Genomic DNA, 17,272 nt, shown 5'->3' on the forward strand with positions numbered 1-17,272 from the left:
CTAACAAGCTAACAATAAATGTGAATTATCTTCGGCTTGTGCTTCGCTGATATTGCATCTCTTTTTGTGTTACCCCATGTGGGTAAACAAGCAGTTGACATAAGTTAATTATTAATTAAACATGAAGCAGAAGAGAGAAAAGCATGAAAGAGTCCCTAAAGAGACCCCCTAAACAAACGGGGCGTGGAGCAGGTACCAACGCGACCCCACTCCCAAGGGTGCTGTCTGTTGTGAGACTGCCGACTCACTAATGAGCTGTTTGCAGAACTGGGTACACAGTGACAATGACCCCTGACCTTCACCCACACCGTCTGGGGAGCAGTGAGGGGTTAGAGAAGAAAAACCTGCCCTATCCGTGCTGCTTCTTCACTCTGTGCTCCTGGTCAAACAGAGTTTTGTGACTCTGCTCCCCCCTTTCTGCCGCTTCTCAGGTGTTTTCTCGCTGCTGCTCAAGAGTCGGAATAAATGTTGACAATTCCACCAACCACAGATATGCTGAAGCTTTACATTTATCAATGTTCAGTTTTCAGTTTTATGTTGTAACAATGTGATTGTGATTATGGTCTCATTGGGTTTAGGTTCTCGAAGCACTTGGTCGGGGTTAGGGAAAGATCATGACTTGGCTTAAAACAAAAAAACATGCTGGAAATGTCCCATGTCATTAAAAAAATTCAGTCGTTTCATGCTTACATGCTGTCTCGATCAGTGGTCTCTGGCTTGGCAGCTGTCTCACCTATAGCTGTAAAAGCAGGGCTGAAAAAGTCCTGACGTTGCTTCACAGATGTCCAGTGGTTTCATGTTTAGGAATGTTTAAATACCCTCTCTAACAGTGGACCATTGCGTCTTGCCTAAATGTGAAAAACATGGTTGGAAACGTCCAGATGACTGCTTTAAAAATATCCAGTGGTTTCACGCTTAAAGACGTTGAACGCTGTCTTGAATAACGGTCTCCGGCTTGACAGTTGTCTCACCTAGCTGTAAAAACATGGTTGGAAATGTCCCAATGTCTCCTTTGATTATATCCAGTGGTTTCATGCTTAGAAATGTTATAACACTGTCACAAACAGTGGTCTCTGGCTTGGTAGCCATCTCACCTAGCTGTAACAACACAGCTGGATATGTACAAATATTGAGACACTGTCTTGAACAGTGGTCTCTGGCTTGGCAGTTATTTCGCCTAGCAGTAAACACATAGACGTAAATGTCCCCAACATCTCATTAAAAATATCCAGTGGTTTCATGCTTACAAATGTTGAAACACCATCTGGAACAGTGGTCTCTGGCTTGTAAGGCCACCATCATCCCGTCCTCCTCTAGACATGAAAGTCGGCTCACACTATACATGAACTGTGAAGGTAATATGGTGTGTATACGCAGAAATGTCAATATAACACATACAGATTTGAATGTACGGTTTGCAGAAACACATAACGTGACAACGGGGCTGCGAGAGCAACATTTCCTGTATTTCTCACTGTGAAATTGACCCACGGTGCCTCATAATGTCAGCATGTTAGGAACTTGATAACACTGGCTGAGCTGCACAATCACTTACATAATTGCTATTGTAATAAGGCCATAATGAGCATATAAGAAATTAAAAAAAAAAAAAACACACGACCTCCAGGCACTCTATCTCCATCGCCTTTTTTTTTTAATTATCCTGATCATACCGAGTTGTTTTTTTTTTTTTTTTTTTTTCCCCTTTCGCACAAGTGTTCTTTACAGTGAAAGCACACGAGCTACTAATGACCAGTTTGACAGTTTGATAGCGGAGGAGGGGAGGGGGAGGAGATGCTGTGTGTGTGTTTGAGAATGCCATCGCGTCGGCCACCGAGCCCAGCGACAGTAAAAACCCATCTAATTAACCCTTCTGGTATGACATCATGTGATTAAATTAAACCACATCATCTCCCTCTGGGTTTGCCTGGAAACAAACCCCAACAATTCATTTGCTAAGCTTTAATTTTCAAAAAACCTGTTTCAAAGGCCTGATGCAAAGATAATTACCAGCTTCATCTCGGGTGGGTTTTTCTTCTTTCTTTTTTTTTGTTCCATTCGCTTGTTCATTAATAACGATAAGAGGTGGGAGGTTAAAAACTCATTTAATTGCCTTTATATTAATGACATTATGAATAGCAGGGACTGTGGAGTCTAATTCTGTCCGGTAGTTAGTCTACATGCAGGGGCCCCCTGGAGGGCCGCTCATTTTGCCAGAATTACACTACGGCAAAACTAGAATTAATGTGCGCCACACTTTAACAGCGATGACAAACATGCTCTCCAGCAAAGGAATTATCTTGAGAAATGGCTGCAGAGACACGCTCTTCCCTCTCTTCCTCCCCTCACACACACACACACACACACACACACACACACACACACACACACACACACACACACACACACACACACACAAGCACAAGCTGAAACTGCATCACGGATCCCCATTTTGTAAACAGAGTCCAGTCCAACTCAGTTTTAGATATTCTATTGCCTTCCAGGGCCCCAGCACTAATTAGAGTCTCTTTACCCTCATGTCCTGTAGAGGTGAATTCCTTCCCACCTCCGAAAAAGAACAGCAGACCGAGTCGGGCACTGATGACTAAATTGTACTCTACTTAGGAATAATGATAATGCAAATGCCTCTCAGCCAAGCCGTTTCACCCATGAATATTGCAAAGAGGTAATTTCAGAGAAGCGTTGGCATTTTAACTAATTTAAATTCCTGTTATCGCTCTGATATTTTGGCTGGTTTTATGGTTTACTGGAGCAGAATTACTTGTGTATGCATTATGGCCACGAGAGCCTAACCATACATCTGAATGCTAATTAAACATTTGAATAATCAGCTGAAACACTAGTACAACATGGAGAATGCTACTCTGCAGTATGTGAGTCCAACATCTAAGCGTCTCGAGCGGGGGAGAGGAATATATCTGTTACGTTGTTATTGTGATATTTGTCTTAAGTTTGGGATGTTATTATATTGTAATACGGCTTAAGTGTTCAGTTTTCCTTGGTTTTAAGATTCAAGATAAGCATTAAGATAAATTTAATTCTGATTACACAGTACAAGATCGGATAACGAGATTTCTGTTGTCCCTCATACATGCACACAAAAAACAAAAACAATCCCCAAAAATGTCTTTATAATAGTCACGTCTCTACATACTTCTGTATCTTTTGGCAGACAGAAGAATTAGAGGAAAGTGATCAAATATTCTGGACTTACCTGAACAGTTCTACTTGTTCTAACACTTCTCGGTACCACTTAGTCTTTTTATCCACATGATTATTTATCATAAAAGTCAATACGTTAGAAATTCAAACTCAGAATCTTAATATGCATATTTACAATATGACTGAGGTAATAACACAAACTATATATCTTTTTTTTCCCCATAACTGATTAAACAAGCTGAAAATAAGGTCCCTGAACACTGTTTGATGCTAGAAAGGTGGCAGGGTCCGCCACTTGTAAACAAAGTAAAACGGTATGAAATTGCGTCGTCCTCTCAGGTCAGTTTGTTTATTTAGTTTGTTCAGAGATCCTCTGATTACAATTTCGTCCCAAAAACTGCATATTGCACCTTTAATATTGTTTAATATTGAGGCTTTTGAGGAGATTTCAAACCATCAGGATGTATATTGTGTATATATGTAATGCATATTGAGCGATGCAGCCTAGAAGTATTGCAATATTCATATTTTTGTACCGGTTACAGTACGTTTTGAATGTGCCTCTTTCTCGTTCATCATTATTTCTCTGTCCTCTTTCCTCCTCTGTATCGGCTTCTCCCAACACTGTGTGAAGTCACGAAAAAGTTCCTGAATTTGTAGCATAATGATCCTAACTAAATAGCACAAGGAACTTATTAGTTTACAAGTATCACCAGCCAGAAATGAGGCCAAGGGGGGATGATGAATGAGTATATTTCCCCAAGCAAAAGGCTGACCTGGATACGGCTTCCTTCCTCCCCTTCCCCAGTGCCAAGTGGGCCACCATTTTTCACTGGCCTCACACTTAGCCACGGACAGGCTTATTTGGGCCCGTGCTAACGGTAGCCCTGACCCGCGGTCCGCCTCCGCCGCCAGCCTCCTCCAGCACTCATCCGAAAATTGTAATCCCTTCGCTGGGGCCCTGTAATTTGATCAAATAGCATGCACCCTTCCCCACCACTTATTGGCCAATTAAGTCAAGTTCTCACGCAGGGGGTCCAGCTGGCTCGGTGTTATCTGGGGATGAATTGATTGAAGCCATTCCACATCTATGAACCCTACTTTAATGATGTAGGTGATAATACTTGTAATTCTTCTCAGTCAGGGGACTCATGGGCGCAGCTGTTACCGCAGTAATCCTTGTCCTGATACACTGAAGTACCAGCGAGGCATTAATCTGTCTCTCAGATTCTCCTCCGCCAGGTTTCTTTTTTTTTTTTTTTTTCCTCTCCACCCGTTCCTGCCTTTGCGTGTGTCTTGTAGCTAATACTACATCTGTGAAATGTGACATTGAAGGTGTGAGTTAAAAAAAAAAGAAAAAAAGAAAAGAGATGAGGCGTAACACACGATTGCGAGGGATTCGATGTTAATGATCACGCACGGCTCGCATTCCCCAGTCCGGGCCCTGACCACTTTGTTTAAAAAAAAAAAGACCCCTCCTCCTCCTTCTCCTCCTCCTCCTCCGACTACACCGTGACAACTTAAGAAGGATAGATTTAGGAGTGAAAAATCAATAAATACATGCATTAGTTTCAAAGGCAGACATTAACATTCTAAAACAGACTTCTCTTATAATCCTGCCTCTAGCCATTCAGTCAAAATATCAAATTATCATAATGAGGTCTAACTGCATATAAATGCTAAGCATTAAAATCAGAGAAGGAGGTTACACATAATGTGATACATACTTTATTTCAAACTGCACGCCATCTCCGTGTAGGTACACATTTCTATAGGTTCCCCTCGCTTAATATTGTAACGTTAATTTGCATCGCAGCACATCTCGCGATTGTTAAAACGCCTCTGTGACAATGAGAATAGCTAATGATCGGCCGTCTGTTTTACATATCTCCGCGTAAAGGTGGAACGCTTTGTCAAAAAAAAATTAAAAATACAACAGATGACCTGAATTTCAGGCGTATTATGCACAAAGGAGTCGAGCGTGCTCTTAAGAGTGTCGACGTTGTCTTTTAACTTGGAGATCAGAGAGTGAGAATTGCATAGAAATTAGTCTCAAAGTGGAGCCATCCCTCCCTAAGTTCCCTCAGTTAGAGACGGGAGACGAGAGGTTATCTTCTCAGCCGCCGGGACCCCGACAGGCTCCAGTTTTTCACTCAGTCAAATCGATGCGCTTTCTCCAGCCCTGCAGAGGCCGCGTACACACACACACACACACACACAAACAGTAGCTAATAACATGCTCCTGGTCTCCATTAAGGTCACGATTAGGGTCCTCTGGGGTTGCGCGGATCCGGCAGGGGTCGGGAGGTTACAAAAGCCAGGTGGAGTCTGGGACAAATTCATGAAGGGAATGAGATCATGTAGGCCTGCCGCTTAAAAAGTAGCGTCAACAAGGGCAAACACCTGCAGGCCAGCTGGGGCTCCGTGGCACTGACAGCACTCACCTGCCAATAAAGAATGAAGATATTTCCACCACAGTTCATTACCCCGGCCCTCGCTGCCTCCAAACGCTTCGCTGGGCATTCGCCGTCTGCAGTTATTTAAAATATATTTCCACATATTAATGCTCGCAATTTATCTGTGCCATTAAATTTACATTGCCAACTTTTGTGAAAATGTATTCCCCTTAAAGCGATTGTGTCTTGTAGGGAAACATAAAATCTTACATTTTGTATTATGTGTGTAAACTTAAGTGTACTGATAGAAATTTGCAAATCACTCTGAAAATGCATTGAATAATAATGAATAATACATAACCGCTGAACAAATTAGACTGGTGTGAGCTGCGGCGTGCCCCACTCCCACTGTTAGCTGACTGCCACCAAAGATCTCGATATTAAGGATGAAAAATTGGGTGAGTAAGCAGCGGCACCAGCGAGCTGGATCAGTCTCATGGTAAACAATTTAGCGCGGGGGGGGGGGGTGCAGTAATTACTGCTTTCAGTCTCATTTAGAAAGCCTGTTGGCGCTCGGGAGCGTGATGTCACTACGATGCCGGATGCGTTTCTGGATTCGTGATGTGCAGATATGAACAGTGATTTAAGTGACAGGATGTGTGAGCTGTCATGCCAGCTTTGAACACTTCCTGTAATCCCCCCCCCTTTTTTTTTTGTTTGGCGCTCCCCTTCCAGACAGCGTCACGCCTACTTTTGTCTGAACACATATTGCTCAGTTTAACTGCTACTTTTTTTTTTTTGTCTTACAAATGTGTGTGTGTGTGTGTGTGTGTGCAGCAAACCGCAACCTTGAAGTCTGTTTACATCTTCTGCTGATTTAAGGGGGCTCATGGAAAAATCAAATGAAGAAATGCATTATGTACATTTATGTACACACATCGCAAATTAGCAAAGCAGAGCAGGATTGCATATGTATGTGTGTGTGTGTGTGTGTGTGTGTGTGTGTGTGTGTGTGTGTGTGTGTGTGTGTGGCTGCAGGATAAAAATAAGCAACAAGCATTTTGGGCTTGTAAACACAACCATGGAGGAGCGTCTGTTAGTTTGTGTCCTTATTATTTTTGGCAGGGTTGCATATGTTCCCCGCGCGGAGCCGAGCTTGATTATCATTCCAATCAGCAGAGGTGGAGAGAGTCACATTAATTTGTAGTAATTAATAGCACTGCCGCGTCTGACAGCACGTGCTAACGAGAAACCCTTTGATTGTTTGGATCTCTAAGTGCGCCTCTCCTTGTTTGCATCACCTCGGAGGAATTCGTAATATCAAAGCTTAGCGCTATCTGATACTTGTCAAAATGCAGTTTATAAAAGTTTAATTCTTTTATTGATTTAGTTTAGGTTTGATGCCTGCAGTGTCAGCTCCCCTGGTAGAACTTAGTGGATTCAAATGCTTGTCACCAGCTCGGCCTCCTTTTTACTGAGAACAATTGCCATAGGCCAGCCCAACAGGCATGGTTTAATTGCCATTAATTAAAAGCATAAATCTTTTTCTTCAGTTGCTCTGCTCTTAAACAGGGCTTTGCGTATCTGCTTCCCCCCCACCCCCCCCCTTTTTTTTCTGTGCTTGTCAGAATCCCTCCTGGCTAGTCAGGATTCAACCCCCCCACCCCCTCCATCCTCTCCCCCTCTTCCTCCCCTCTTCCTCCCCTCCACACCCCTCCCCTTGCTCACCAGACGTTTCTGGAATCATCTTTTTAGCACACTCCTGCATGATCTGACATGAAGTGCGGGCAGCATGGTGATATTTAGTAAACCGGCTTCCTTCTTTATTGATGTATAATGAGGTCAAATGAATCCCCTCGTACGCATGCTTAGATGGCTCCTCGCCTCAAATCCTTTCTGACAGCGAGTAAAACAGCCGGCAAACACAACGCCGCTCCCAGAGACATGGTTGTGAAAAATCAGGAGCGAGAGAGAGAAAGAGAGAGAGAAAAAAGCTCTTTTATACCTTGGCAATTTCCCTCCTGTCTCGTCCTTAATTAGACACTTATTACCCTCTGAACAGTATTGCTCTCCTGCTCTAAGCCTCTAATACTGCAAATACTGGATGGTAGAATTAACATTAATGCCAGGTTTATTATCAAATGACAGCTCTATTTACTTAAAAAAAAAAAAAGAAAAAAAAGGAAGGAAGGAAAAACATGTTTTTTTGTTTTTTTTTTTTCTCAGACATTACACGCTTTCACACAACTACTGTTTGAATTGGGGTCGTGTGTCGGGGTGATATTTGGCAAAGCGTGACAGCCACGGTTTGAGGAAAAAAAAAAAAAAAGGGATCACTGGCGTCTTAAATCATCAGTGGTGTCAAAACAATTCAGTTCCCTTTCATTGCCAAGCCTCGTCCCCTCGCCCTCAGCCCCGCGTCCCCCCCCCCACATGCTCCTGGGTGGCCACGTCACCCTCAGCGCCCTCATTGGAGCCCTACGCCCGTTTACGCATATTAGGTTTTTTTGCCGCATCTGCCAGCATTCGCAGCCGTTCCCCCCTCCGCACAGCTGCATACATAGTCGGGGCCGAGCCTTCCCAGGCCTTATTAAAGCCAAGAGAGTGTTTCAGTTCAGGGTCATTGAGAGAGTGCAGCACATAAATATGTTAGGGCAGCACTATCAGCCGGTCAGTTTACTGGGGGTGATCGATGATGGTCCCAGCACACTCGCCCAACAAACATCTTAAGCGGATGCAGTTTTTTTTTGCTTAATTGGGAGCTTTGCAGCTCGGATTCCGACTTATTTGATGTTGATGATGAAGTCCCAGGAAAGCTGGGGGGATTCTTGTAAACTAAATGTGCATGCGTGCCGTCTCCATTCGTACGCCGGTCAGAACTGTTACCCGTCAATTTGACCTGCATAGTTTCCTTCTCTTCTTCTAAAGGGAATACGAGCACACACACACACACACACACACACACACACACACACACACACACACACACGCCCTGAGCTCATTTTTAATTCTCGCGGCACACTGTGAAGGCAGGAGGAAGTTCCAATTAAAATTAAAATAAGCTCTTTTAACGGTCTCTTAAATTGACAACTGAACAATGATTTTCGAATTGGTATCCGTCAAAGGTCTCGGAAAATCCTCAGTTGATAAGGCCCAACGCATCCAATTAGTAGCCGAGTAGGGCCTCAGCCAGTAATGATTTCCAGGTCCCTTAAGATGTGGCGCGGACACTTATTGCAAATTACTGACAAAGAGCCCTGCTGTATTGATGAGGGGGAGAACAGCCAAGTCTCCGTGTTCCCATCAGGTGGACGAGCACCAAGAGGGGCCCGGTGGAGAGCGCCGGCGTCTCTCTCTCCCTCTCTCCCTCTCTGCAGCCATAATGTGGCCTCGCTGTGTAGCTCATATATAGCCCCCCTGCTGACATGGACTCTGAGAGACCAGCCTCTCTTGACATGAGCCCCAGCTCAGGGAAAATGCTAATGCTAACATGAGGGAGGTGTCAGCGGCGGATCATCAATAATGTCTGCAAGTTAACTGCCCTCTTCTAATTATAGCTCCCATCTCTCAGGGCCGCGGGAGGCTGCAGGGCAGCTCCTTAATTGAGCTGAGGTAGATTTCCTTCCCTATCATATTCGCAGCCCCATTGTTTACAGTCCTTGAAACTGATTGAAAGGAATCAAAAGATTCATGGAGATGTGGTTTTCGCTGCAGAAAGTATTTGGTATGCAGGAAGAATGAATAAAGGAGGATGATTCTTGCTGGTCAGGTAGGGATTTAGATTTGAAGGCCATGCTATAGCCAGAGGTCATATCATTTATTCTCAGCGTTGACGCCTCTGGAATGCTCTATGTGGTGTGTGTTTTTTTTTTTTTTTTTTCTTCCCTGTGCTGCAGTGCATGCTGGTACCAGAGGGGCAAATAAAGAGCCGCCTCTATGACAGTGTTGGTAACTAGCGTTGCTCCCCTCAATTATGGGAGCTAATGAACAGATAATCACATTTTTGCATTTAGATTCGCTGCTTGTGTTGCGTTATTGTAGCGCGCATTTCCTGCGCTGGTCTCCGGGGAGCGTCGCTGCGGGTCTACAAAGCTCTCAGGCCATGTTAAATCCCCCCGATGTTTGCACGAGTCTGAGGCTTCCATCCCGCTGTAGGCTCAGTAAAGAAGGTGTTGACCCTGGTGACCTGAGCCTGCTTCCATTGGGCGAGAAAGGGCTGCTCCATACTCTGTGCTGCAGGGTCAAATGGTTTGTAGTTTGTAGTTTCCTCTAGTTAGATGTTTGTTGCAAATGACTGTTGAGAACTGGGAGGATTTGGGCTGATAGCGGAGCGGGGAGGGGTCTGGGATGTTTTTTTTGACATTCTCGCTCAAGGAGGTATTTGTGCCTCCATCATCGTGTGTGCGCGCCTCGTGAATACGTTACGAGCCGGCTGCTGATTGGTGATTAGCATTATGTCACTGTTTACGTTCATTCATAATACATGCAGGAAATTTGTGGGATTGTCGGCGCCCGCATCTGCATGGGTTCGTTGTCTGTGTGCCGCTGTAATCCCTTCGCTAAACTCGCAGCCCCTCTTGCACGTCTGTGTTCCTTTAAGATGAGAGAGGCTTTGATTTCCCCCATCTTTGTGTCACACTGACTGGCATACTATTTGACAGGTGGAGTTAAAATAGAGAAAATTGTGGATGAAAATTCGTCAGTCTCAATCTCTTGCCCTGGGCTGTAGGCAGCAGAGACAGAAGCCCACTGCTTTGTGTCAAATGTTTATCAAAGGGCCTGATTAAATTGCTGTGTTCAGGGTAACAGCCTAATAGAAAAAAAAAAAAAAAAAAAAATCAAATCCTTATACCTTGGCAAGCCGTCCTCGTGTGATTGTGAGCAGAATAAAGCGTGGGGGGAAACCGAGGTGCCAGAAGAAACCTCTGACCAGCCGGCTGTAAAGGAGGCTGAGATATCATATGCCCTTTGTTGTCGCACAAAAAGAGACGCAAGCGCTGAGATCTGTTGTTGTTCTCACTTTCCTCTGTCTTCTCAATCATTCTTTTTTTCTCTTCATGGCTGGAGGAAATAAACCTGGCCCCTTTTGCTGAGGCCGGCTAGCTTCCCCTGGCCATTCCTCTCTGTTTTGTTTCAAAAGGGCAAGGCGCTCCAGCCTGAGCAGTTTGCCCTGCAGTCCCACGCCAGGGGCGATGCTTGCCTCAGCTGCTTCATCACCGGGGGACTGGGCTAACGTCTCCTGACTGCACTTAGCTGTGTTTCTCTGATACGGTCATATCACATCAGCCTGGGCACATGTGACATTGCATCTCTTCCTAACTTTAAGCAGTTTGTTGCCATCCATGTTCTTTCTGCTTTTACCCCCCCTCCTTTTTGGGTGATGTTATGATTTGTTGCAATATTTCCTGGCAGCGCCGCTGCCACACGTTTGTGTCGGGTAACAGGGCCTATTACAAGATCTCTCGATCTGGCCAGTTTTCCCCTACAGGAGACACGGAGAGCTAGGCCTCCCCCTCCCCGTTTTTTTTTTTTTTTCCCTCATCCTTACCCCCGCATTTGAATTTCTAGATAATAGGCTTTGACTTCTGGCTGCACGTTTATGGGTCTTTTCATGTTATCAGCTTAGCTCATAGCGTGGAGCTGAAGAACACAGACTCCTAGTGACAGGCCAGCCAGTCAGCAAGGCGAGCCTGTCAGGATCTCTCATACACTAATGATTTCCCTTTAGTCTATTTTCTGTCTCATTGGCCGTTTCCTTCAAAAACAAAATTGCTCATTTAAATTCTCATGCCTGGGGCATTTTGGTCTTCAAATATTGTTGGAAAGTGAAAGGATTAGGCAAAATATGCTTTTTTAAAATGTTAATATATTTTCTGGTTCACTTTCTCCTCTGAGGCCAATTAGGGAATTTCTGCTGGCTGCATTAATGTCAAACTGACATCCCCAGCTATAATTACACTGTGCTTGAAACCTAACTTTCACTTGTGGGTAGATGAGTGTGCCTCGCAGTGACACAGAGACTCGCTCTGCCAGCTTTTGATCATTTAATCATTGCTTGCTTTCTTTCACTCCTTCCTCCCTCGCTTGCTGATGATTTCACCTTTTATTCTTTCTGTTGCAAAATGCAATGTTGTGTTTCATTATTCACCGCCGTATTTTGCAGGGCTTCATTAGTGACATCATGCCTCCTCTTCCGCCCGCTCGCAGTAACACAAGGAGAAACGGTGATGGTCCCCTTCAGGTGCAGATACCATACATTGTTTACTCGCTTGATTCACAATTTACATTGTGTTGTCTGTGTTTTTTCTTCCACGGCGAGCGCGTGCTGTCAGGGAGCGTAGGACGGGTAACGCGTGGCACAAATGCGTCTCTGCCAGCCGCCCTGATGTTGCTGTTCTGTGTCGAGACCAGGGAGACGGCTAATGATGGTTAATGCCTTCACCATGAATATGAATGCCCCCGCAAAGCGCATCTGCAACCATATGGCAGATTCCACTTGTGATTCGGGCTCCTTTTGCCTGTCAGTTGCCATGGAGCCACTGAAACTGAACATATTCTAAACATCTTTGTGGATGAAGCTGGATTGGCGTGTTGTCAGAGGGTCATAAACCAAATGAATCTCATGTTCTGTCAGAAGAAAGCCAGCAATATTGATAATGGACATAATTATGATAATAACCGATAATTAGCTGCTTCTCATGGCTGATATCAATACTAGTGAGATAATGAATTATTGCACATTGTAGATTAATCACACTTGAGGGTTACAAAGACTAAAACAAAGTGAGCAAACATGGATGATTTAACGTTCCCTCGTCTCCTGAGAGGAACATGTGTTGTGTGCTGCAGTTGTTCTCCTTCTTCTCCTTCTTCTTCTGTGTTTATTGGCAAACTGCCGACACACTGTAAAGGTGCATACCGCTACTTCCTGTACTGGAGTGTGAGAATGAAGTGTGATAGAACAAATAAAGAGGCAGGTCCAGGAATTCTCACTGTCTTTAACACTGAGAGATTAGTGTTGAGCATTATTCAACATGTTCGTTAGTTTCTCAGGGAATAAATCACGGATCCCACTGATCTGGAATCTGGCAGCTGGGCCTTGAACCAGGATCAGAATTGCTTTTATTGCCTGATAAAAACTATATCTCTATAAATAGAGTGTGACCGATTTTAAAGTGGGTGAAGTTTGTCCAGATTTGTCCAGAAACGCAAAAAGTTTGAGATAGATTGGCGGAGGCGTGCACTCTATTGAGCAAGTAGAATAGTCCGGTAAGTTTCCAAAAATCACTTTACACTAACGCCCTCATCTGCCAAAAGATACAGAAGCGTCCGCTGCCGTGCTACCAGACCACAGCGAGGCTGCTTTCCTCAGGTTCAGAGACTTGATTTTTGAAGCCGATGCCAATATTATAACATAAAAGATTCTGTTATCTATATAACATATTGACTGGTAATACACACATTTTGTTATCAAACACTTGCACAGAAAAATGTTACAGTTAAATATATTGTGTAAAATGAAAATGATGCACTGAAACACTAAACTTGCTGGAAATATAAGAATTATATTTAAAAAAACCAAAAAAACCAAAAACATTATAAGTTTTCATGTCAGCACAAATCAGGCAACCAACCGATATAACGACGAGACTCTGGGAGGTTTTTGATAAATAATAATCAGTAATGTGGATTTAACAACTACATTTAGAGAATTACATCACTGCGATGCTGTAAGTGTCTGCTGCCGTACCTCCAGACTACAGAGTAGATAGACTATTATTTGTAAATTTCATGTACTTAGTGTGCCGATACTAATATTAGACATTAAAAAGGTTCCGTCATCGATATTCAGGCTGATGATACACACTTTTTTTTTCTTTTTTCGCAAAAATCCCTCAGATATGGTTGTAATGCATCTTTTTCTCTATTATAATCTCTGAAAGTGTTCACATAGCAGCACACCAGGGTCAACCAAACCAATACAATCACTCGGCTCTGATAAGACTGTTGATAAACAATCATCAGTAAAGTGGATTTAATTACTAAGTGAATAAGGACAATTCAGGAAACATCCCTCTCCAGTAATTCAGCCTTTAAAACCAGGAAAAAGACGACTAACCTGACAAACAGGATGATGAGACACATAACTTAAATGTATCTGACACAATATATTCTTTTAAATCCGACTAACTGTCATAGATATGAGAGGAAAGTGCTTCAGATGTGCAGGATTTCATGTTTTAATGAAGGCTGCAGGGGGTTTTGTGATTACGGTCGGACTGTGATTGTGTGTCGGTGCAAACTTTCCCTCCCAGAACGCTCTGAATGGGCACTTGGAGCACCAGAAGCAAAGACTCTTGTGAATGAGCTACTCCTCCTCCCCATTTAGCCTCCAACAGCTTGACGACTGTGACGCCAATCAACTTAATGACCCTGTGATTGTTTTGAATTTCCGTTACCGCGTGTTGGACACCGTCAATCTGTTACAGTATGTTGCTGCTGTTGCTGGCTCTGGGGAGGAGGAGGAGGAGGAAAAAAACAAAAACACACAGCACAATTTGACAAAGTGTTTTCCACGGCTATTCCTGATGTCCATCCTAGCCACCTCTCCTCCTCCTCCTCCCTCCTCCCCCACCTCCTTCTCCTCCGCCTTTTCCTCCTCGCCCTCGCTCTCTGTTTGCATTGTTTTACCCTTTCGCTTGGACTTCAGGTAATAGGAAATGGCACTGACCCCTCCTGATCCCCCCGATTACCTTTGTGAAGCGTGAATGTGGTACGGAATCACACATCAGGAGACGAGTTGTAATTATTTTTGCGATGCCATCAGCATGGATCAATCACTCAGGGAGGCTGCTAGTGGAACGCCGCTCGCAGCCATGGATGGAGCCAGCAGCGACCCTCTTTGACTGACAGCTTTGGTAATTAAGTGATTGTATAGACCCCTCAGACTGTTATAACAACCTTGTCAGGGCCAGTCTGCGTTTGGGAACACACTCAAATCAATGTGTTATCCGCTCCCTAAGTATTCCTGATCATGTACCTTCACACAGGAGGAGGAGGAGGGAAAAAAAAAAAAAAAAACCCACAGGAGCAGAGAAGAAGCCGGCCTTGAATACTTGTAGCGGCAGTAAATAACACCGTGTGATGCTCCAGGATTTGGGATGTTTTAACTCTCACAGCACAGCCGGAAAAATGTTAATGCTTGATCATATATTTTTTTTCTTTCTTTTTTTTTTTTTTTGAATCGTACGGAATAATACTAACCCTGCACTTCAAAAAACTGAACTTGAATGTCAAATGTTTCATTACCGCACGAGTGGAAATGACGTTCGGACGGTGGAATAACACACAATATGTCCGTCCTAAATGTCACATCGCTCTCACGCTTTGCAACCTTTCATTCCGAAGCTCCCCGGCGGGGGGGAGGGATGTAATTTTGCAATCAGAAATTTGATTCCCCATCATCGTCTTAGCCCTCTCTCTCTCTCTCTCCATCAGCGGGGCGGAGAGATGAATAGTGTTAGCCATTTTGTGCCCGAGCAGGAGCGTGTTGTCCTGAATCTGATCTCTAAATGTACTTAAGAGGATATCGCACCATCGCAGCGTCCTCCACACTGATACTGACACCGCGACACGCTTTAAACAGGTTTATATTTGTAAAACTACAAAAGGCCGACGTGGCGCTGGTTCATTAGCTCACTGTGGCAGGCAGACGGTCACGTGATCAGTGTTGTTGACTAGTTTGACTGAAAGGATCAGAAAATACAAATTAAAAACAGGGAACACACTCAGACCTGCAGCTCTTCTTGATACACTTATACGTTATATTTGCTCACAGCGACATTAAATTACATTATTAATGTAACTGTTAACAGTTGTAAGCATCGACTGGTGTGCAAACAGACAACATAATATATCATGTTAATCATGTAAACATGTCTTTAGTCTTAATTCATGTGTGATCATGAATTTTAAAGCGTGAATTCATTACATACTAATCATACTATCAGAGCGATTATGTTTATTTACTGTACTTGTGGCTTAAGTTTATATTTTTTTATGGTTAATTTATCGATCAACACTTCATCCCTCTCTGAGTCCAGTAGATGTGGCTGAAAGCTCCAGGATGAATCAGAAAATTGGACTTTTGGAGAAATTTGATAGACGTTTCATGCCCAACATATAGAATATAATACAATGCTTCCTAACGTGTGTGTGTGTGTGTGTGTGTGCTTATATTGTTTAAATATGATAACAGCTCATTAGATGTTTATAAAACAGTGACAGACGCCTTTAAACATTCATATAGTCACGGTCAACGTTATAACAGTTGATGAATACATGAATGAAACACTTTAAATGTGAATTATAGTGTGTTAAAAAAACATTTGTTAACTGTCACACACTGCTTACTGAAGCTAAATGAGGGTTAAAGTGTGAATCATAGTGGAGTTTTATAAAGGAAGTGATGTCAGATGTAAAATGGTTTAGTCTGGTTTCCTCATCATGTTTGACGACACTGTCGAGACATGATATAGATTTTTTTTTTCAGCCGATACCAACAACCGATAATGACCTGCTTCCTGTGGCCGATACCAACAACGTAACCAATAATTTCACATCTTTTGCACGTTGAACAAAAAAAGTTCCTCAAGCTTAGTTTCATCTCAGGTGCAGCGAGCTTGTTAAAACTGGTGAGTTTCAAGCTGAACACGTACGACACGCTGCACTTCTTCTTCTTCTTCTTCTTCTTCTTCTTCTTCTTCTTCTTTTCTATTACAGGCGGACTGCAATCCAACTGATTTGGTGCGAACTGTCACCTACTGTATCTGAGTGCGTAGAGAGTCGCTGCACTTGCAATCTGGCATCATATTTTTGTGTTTATGCATCGGCTAAAAAAAATAAATAGCCAATAAAATGCTTTTCCCAGTAACGGCGTACAATATAATATGTGCACTACACTGTGCATACCTCGGCAACATACTCAGCTGAAATAACACCGAGTGAAAACACTTTCCAGTGGATGTACAGTTGTGATGTCACTCACAAAGTCTGTCTGCAGGTCAAATAAATGATTTTGTGCACCTTCACTTCTCCAAACGCAATTATACTGGAAAAGAAAAGAAGAAGTGCAGCTGGAAGGTTTTGAAAGAAGTCGCCGATACACTGATTTTCATTCTGACCTGTGACTTTACACGGATGAATAACTGATTTCTGGAGCTGCACTACAAACTGTGGGAATGACGTGTGTTTAAATGCAGACAGCTGATGTTATATTCACAGAAGAGACGCGGACGAGGAGTTTTTTTTTTCTTTTCTGAACCAAACATCTGAAAAGATACAAAACCATTTCTTCCAAATGTTGTGTCTCTTAATAAAAGTGCAAAGATGCTTTCGACTAACGTTTTTATTCCAGGATGTGTGTTCTGGGTGGGGGGGGGACCAACATCCAGACAGATCGTCAGCAGGATCTTTGATATCAGCTGTGGTTCTTTGGACCAGCGCGTCGCGGCTGACAGATGAAGATGTTTTTCTAATTCTCTCTGAACTTTCATTGGAGATTTCAGAGGCGCTCTAACCACCCAGTTTACCTTTTCCCTGTTTCCAGCAGTCCTCCCTCTGAACCATCTCGGCTTTACCGGCGTGACCTCCCGGGAACAACACACACACACACACACACAGAGAAAAAAAAA

The sequence above is a fragment of the Acanthopagrus latus genome, chromosome 11 (genome assembly GCF_904848185.1).
Source record: "Acanthopagrus latus isolate v.2019 chromosome 11, fAcaLat1.1, whole genome shotgun sequence".
Taxonomy (NCBI): Eukaryota; Metazoa; Chordata; class Actinopteri; order Spariformes; family Sparidae; genus Acanthopagrus; species Acanthopagrus latus.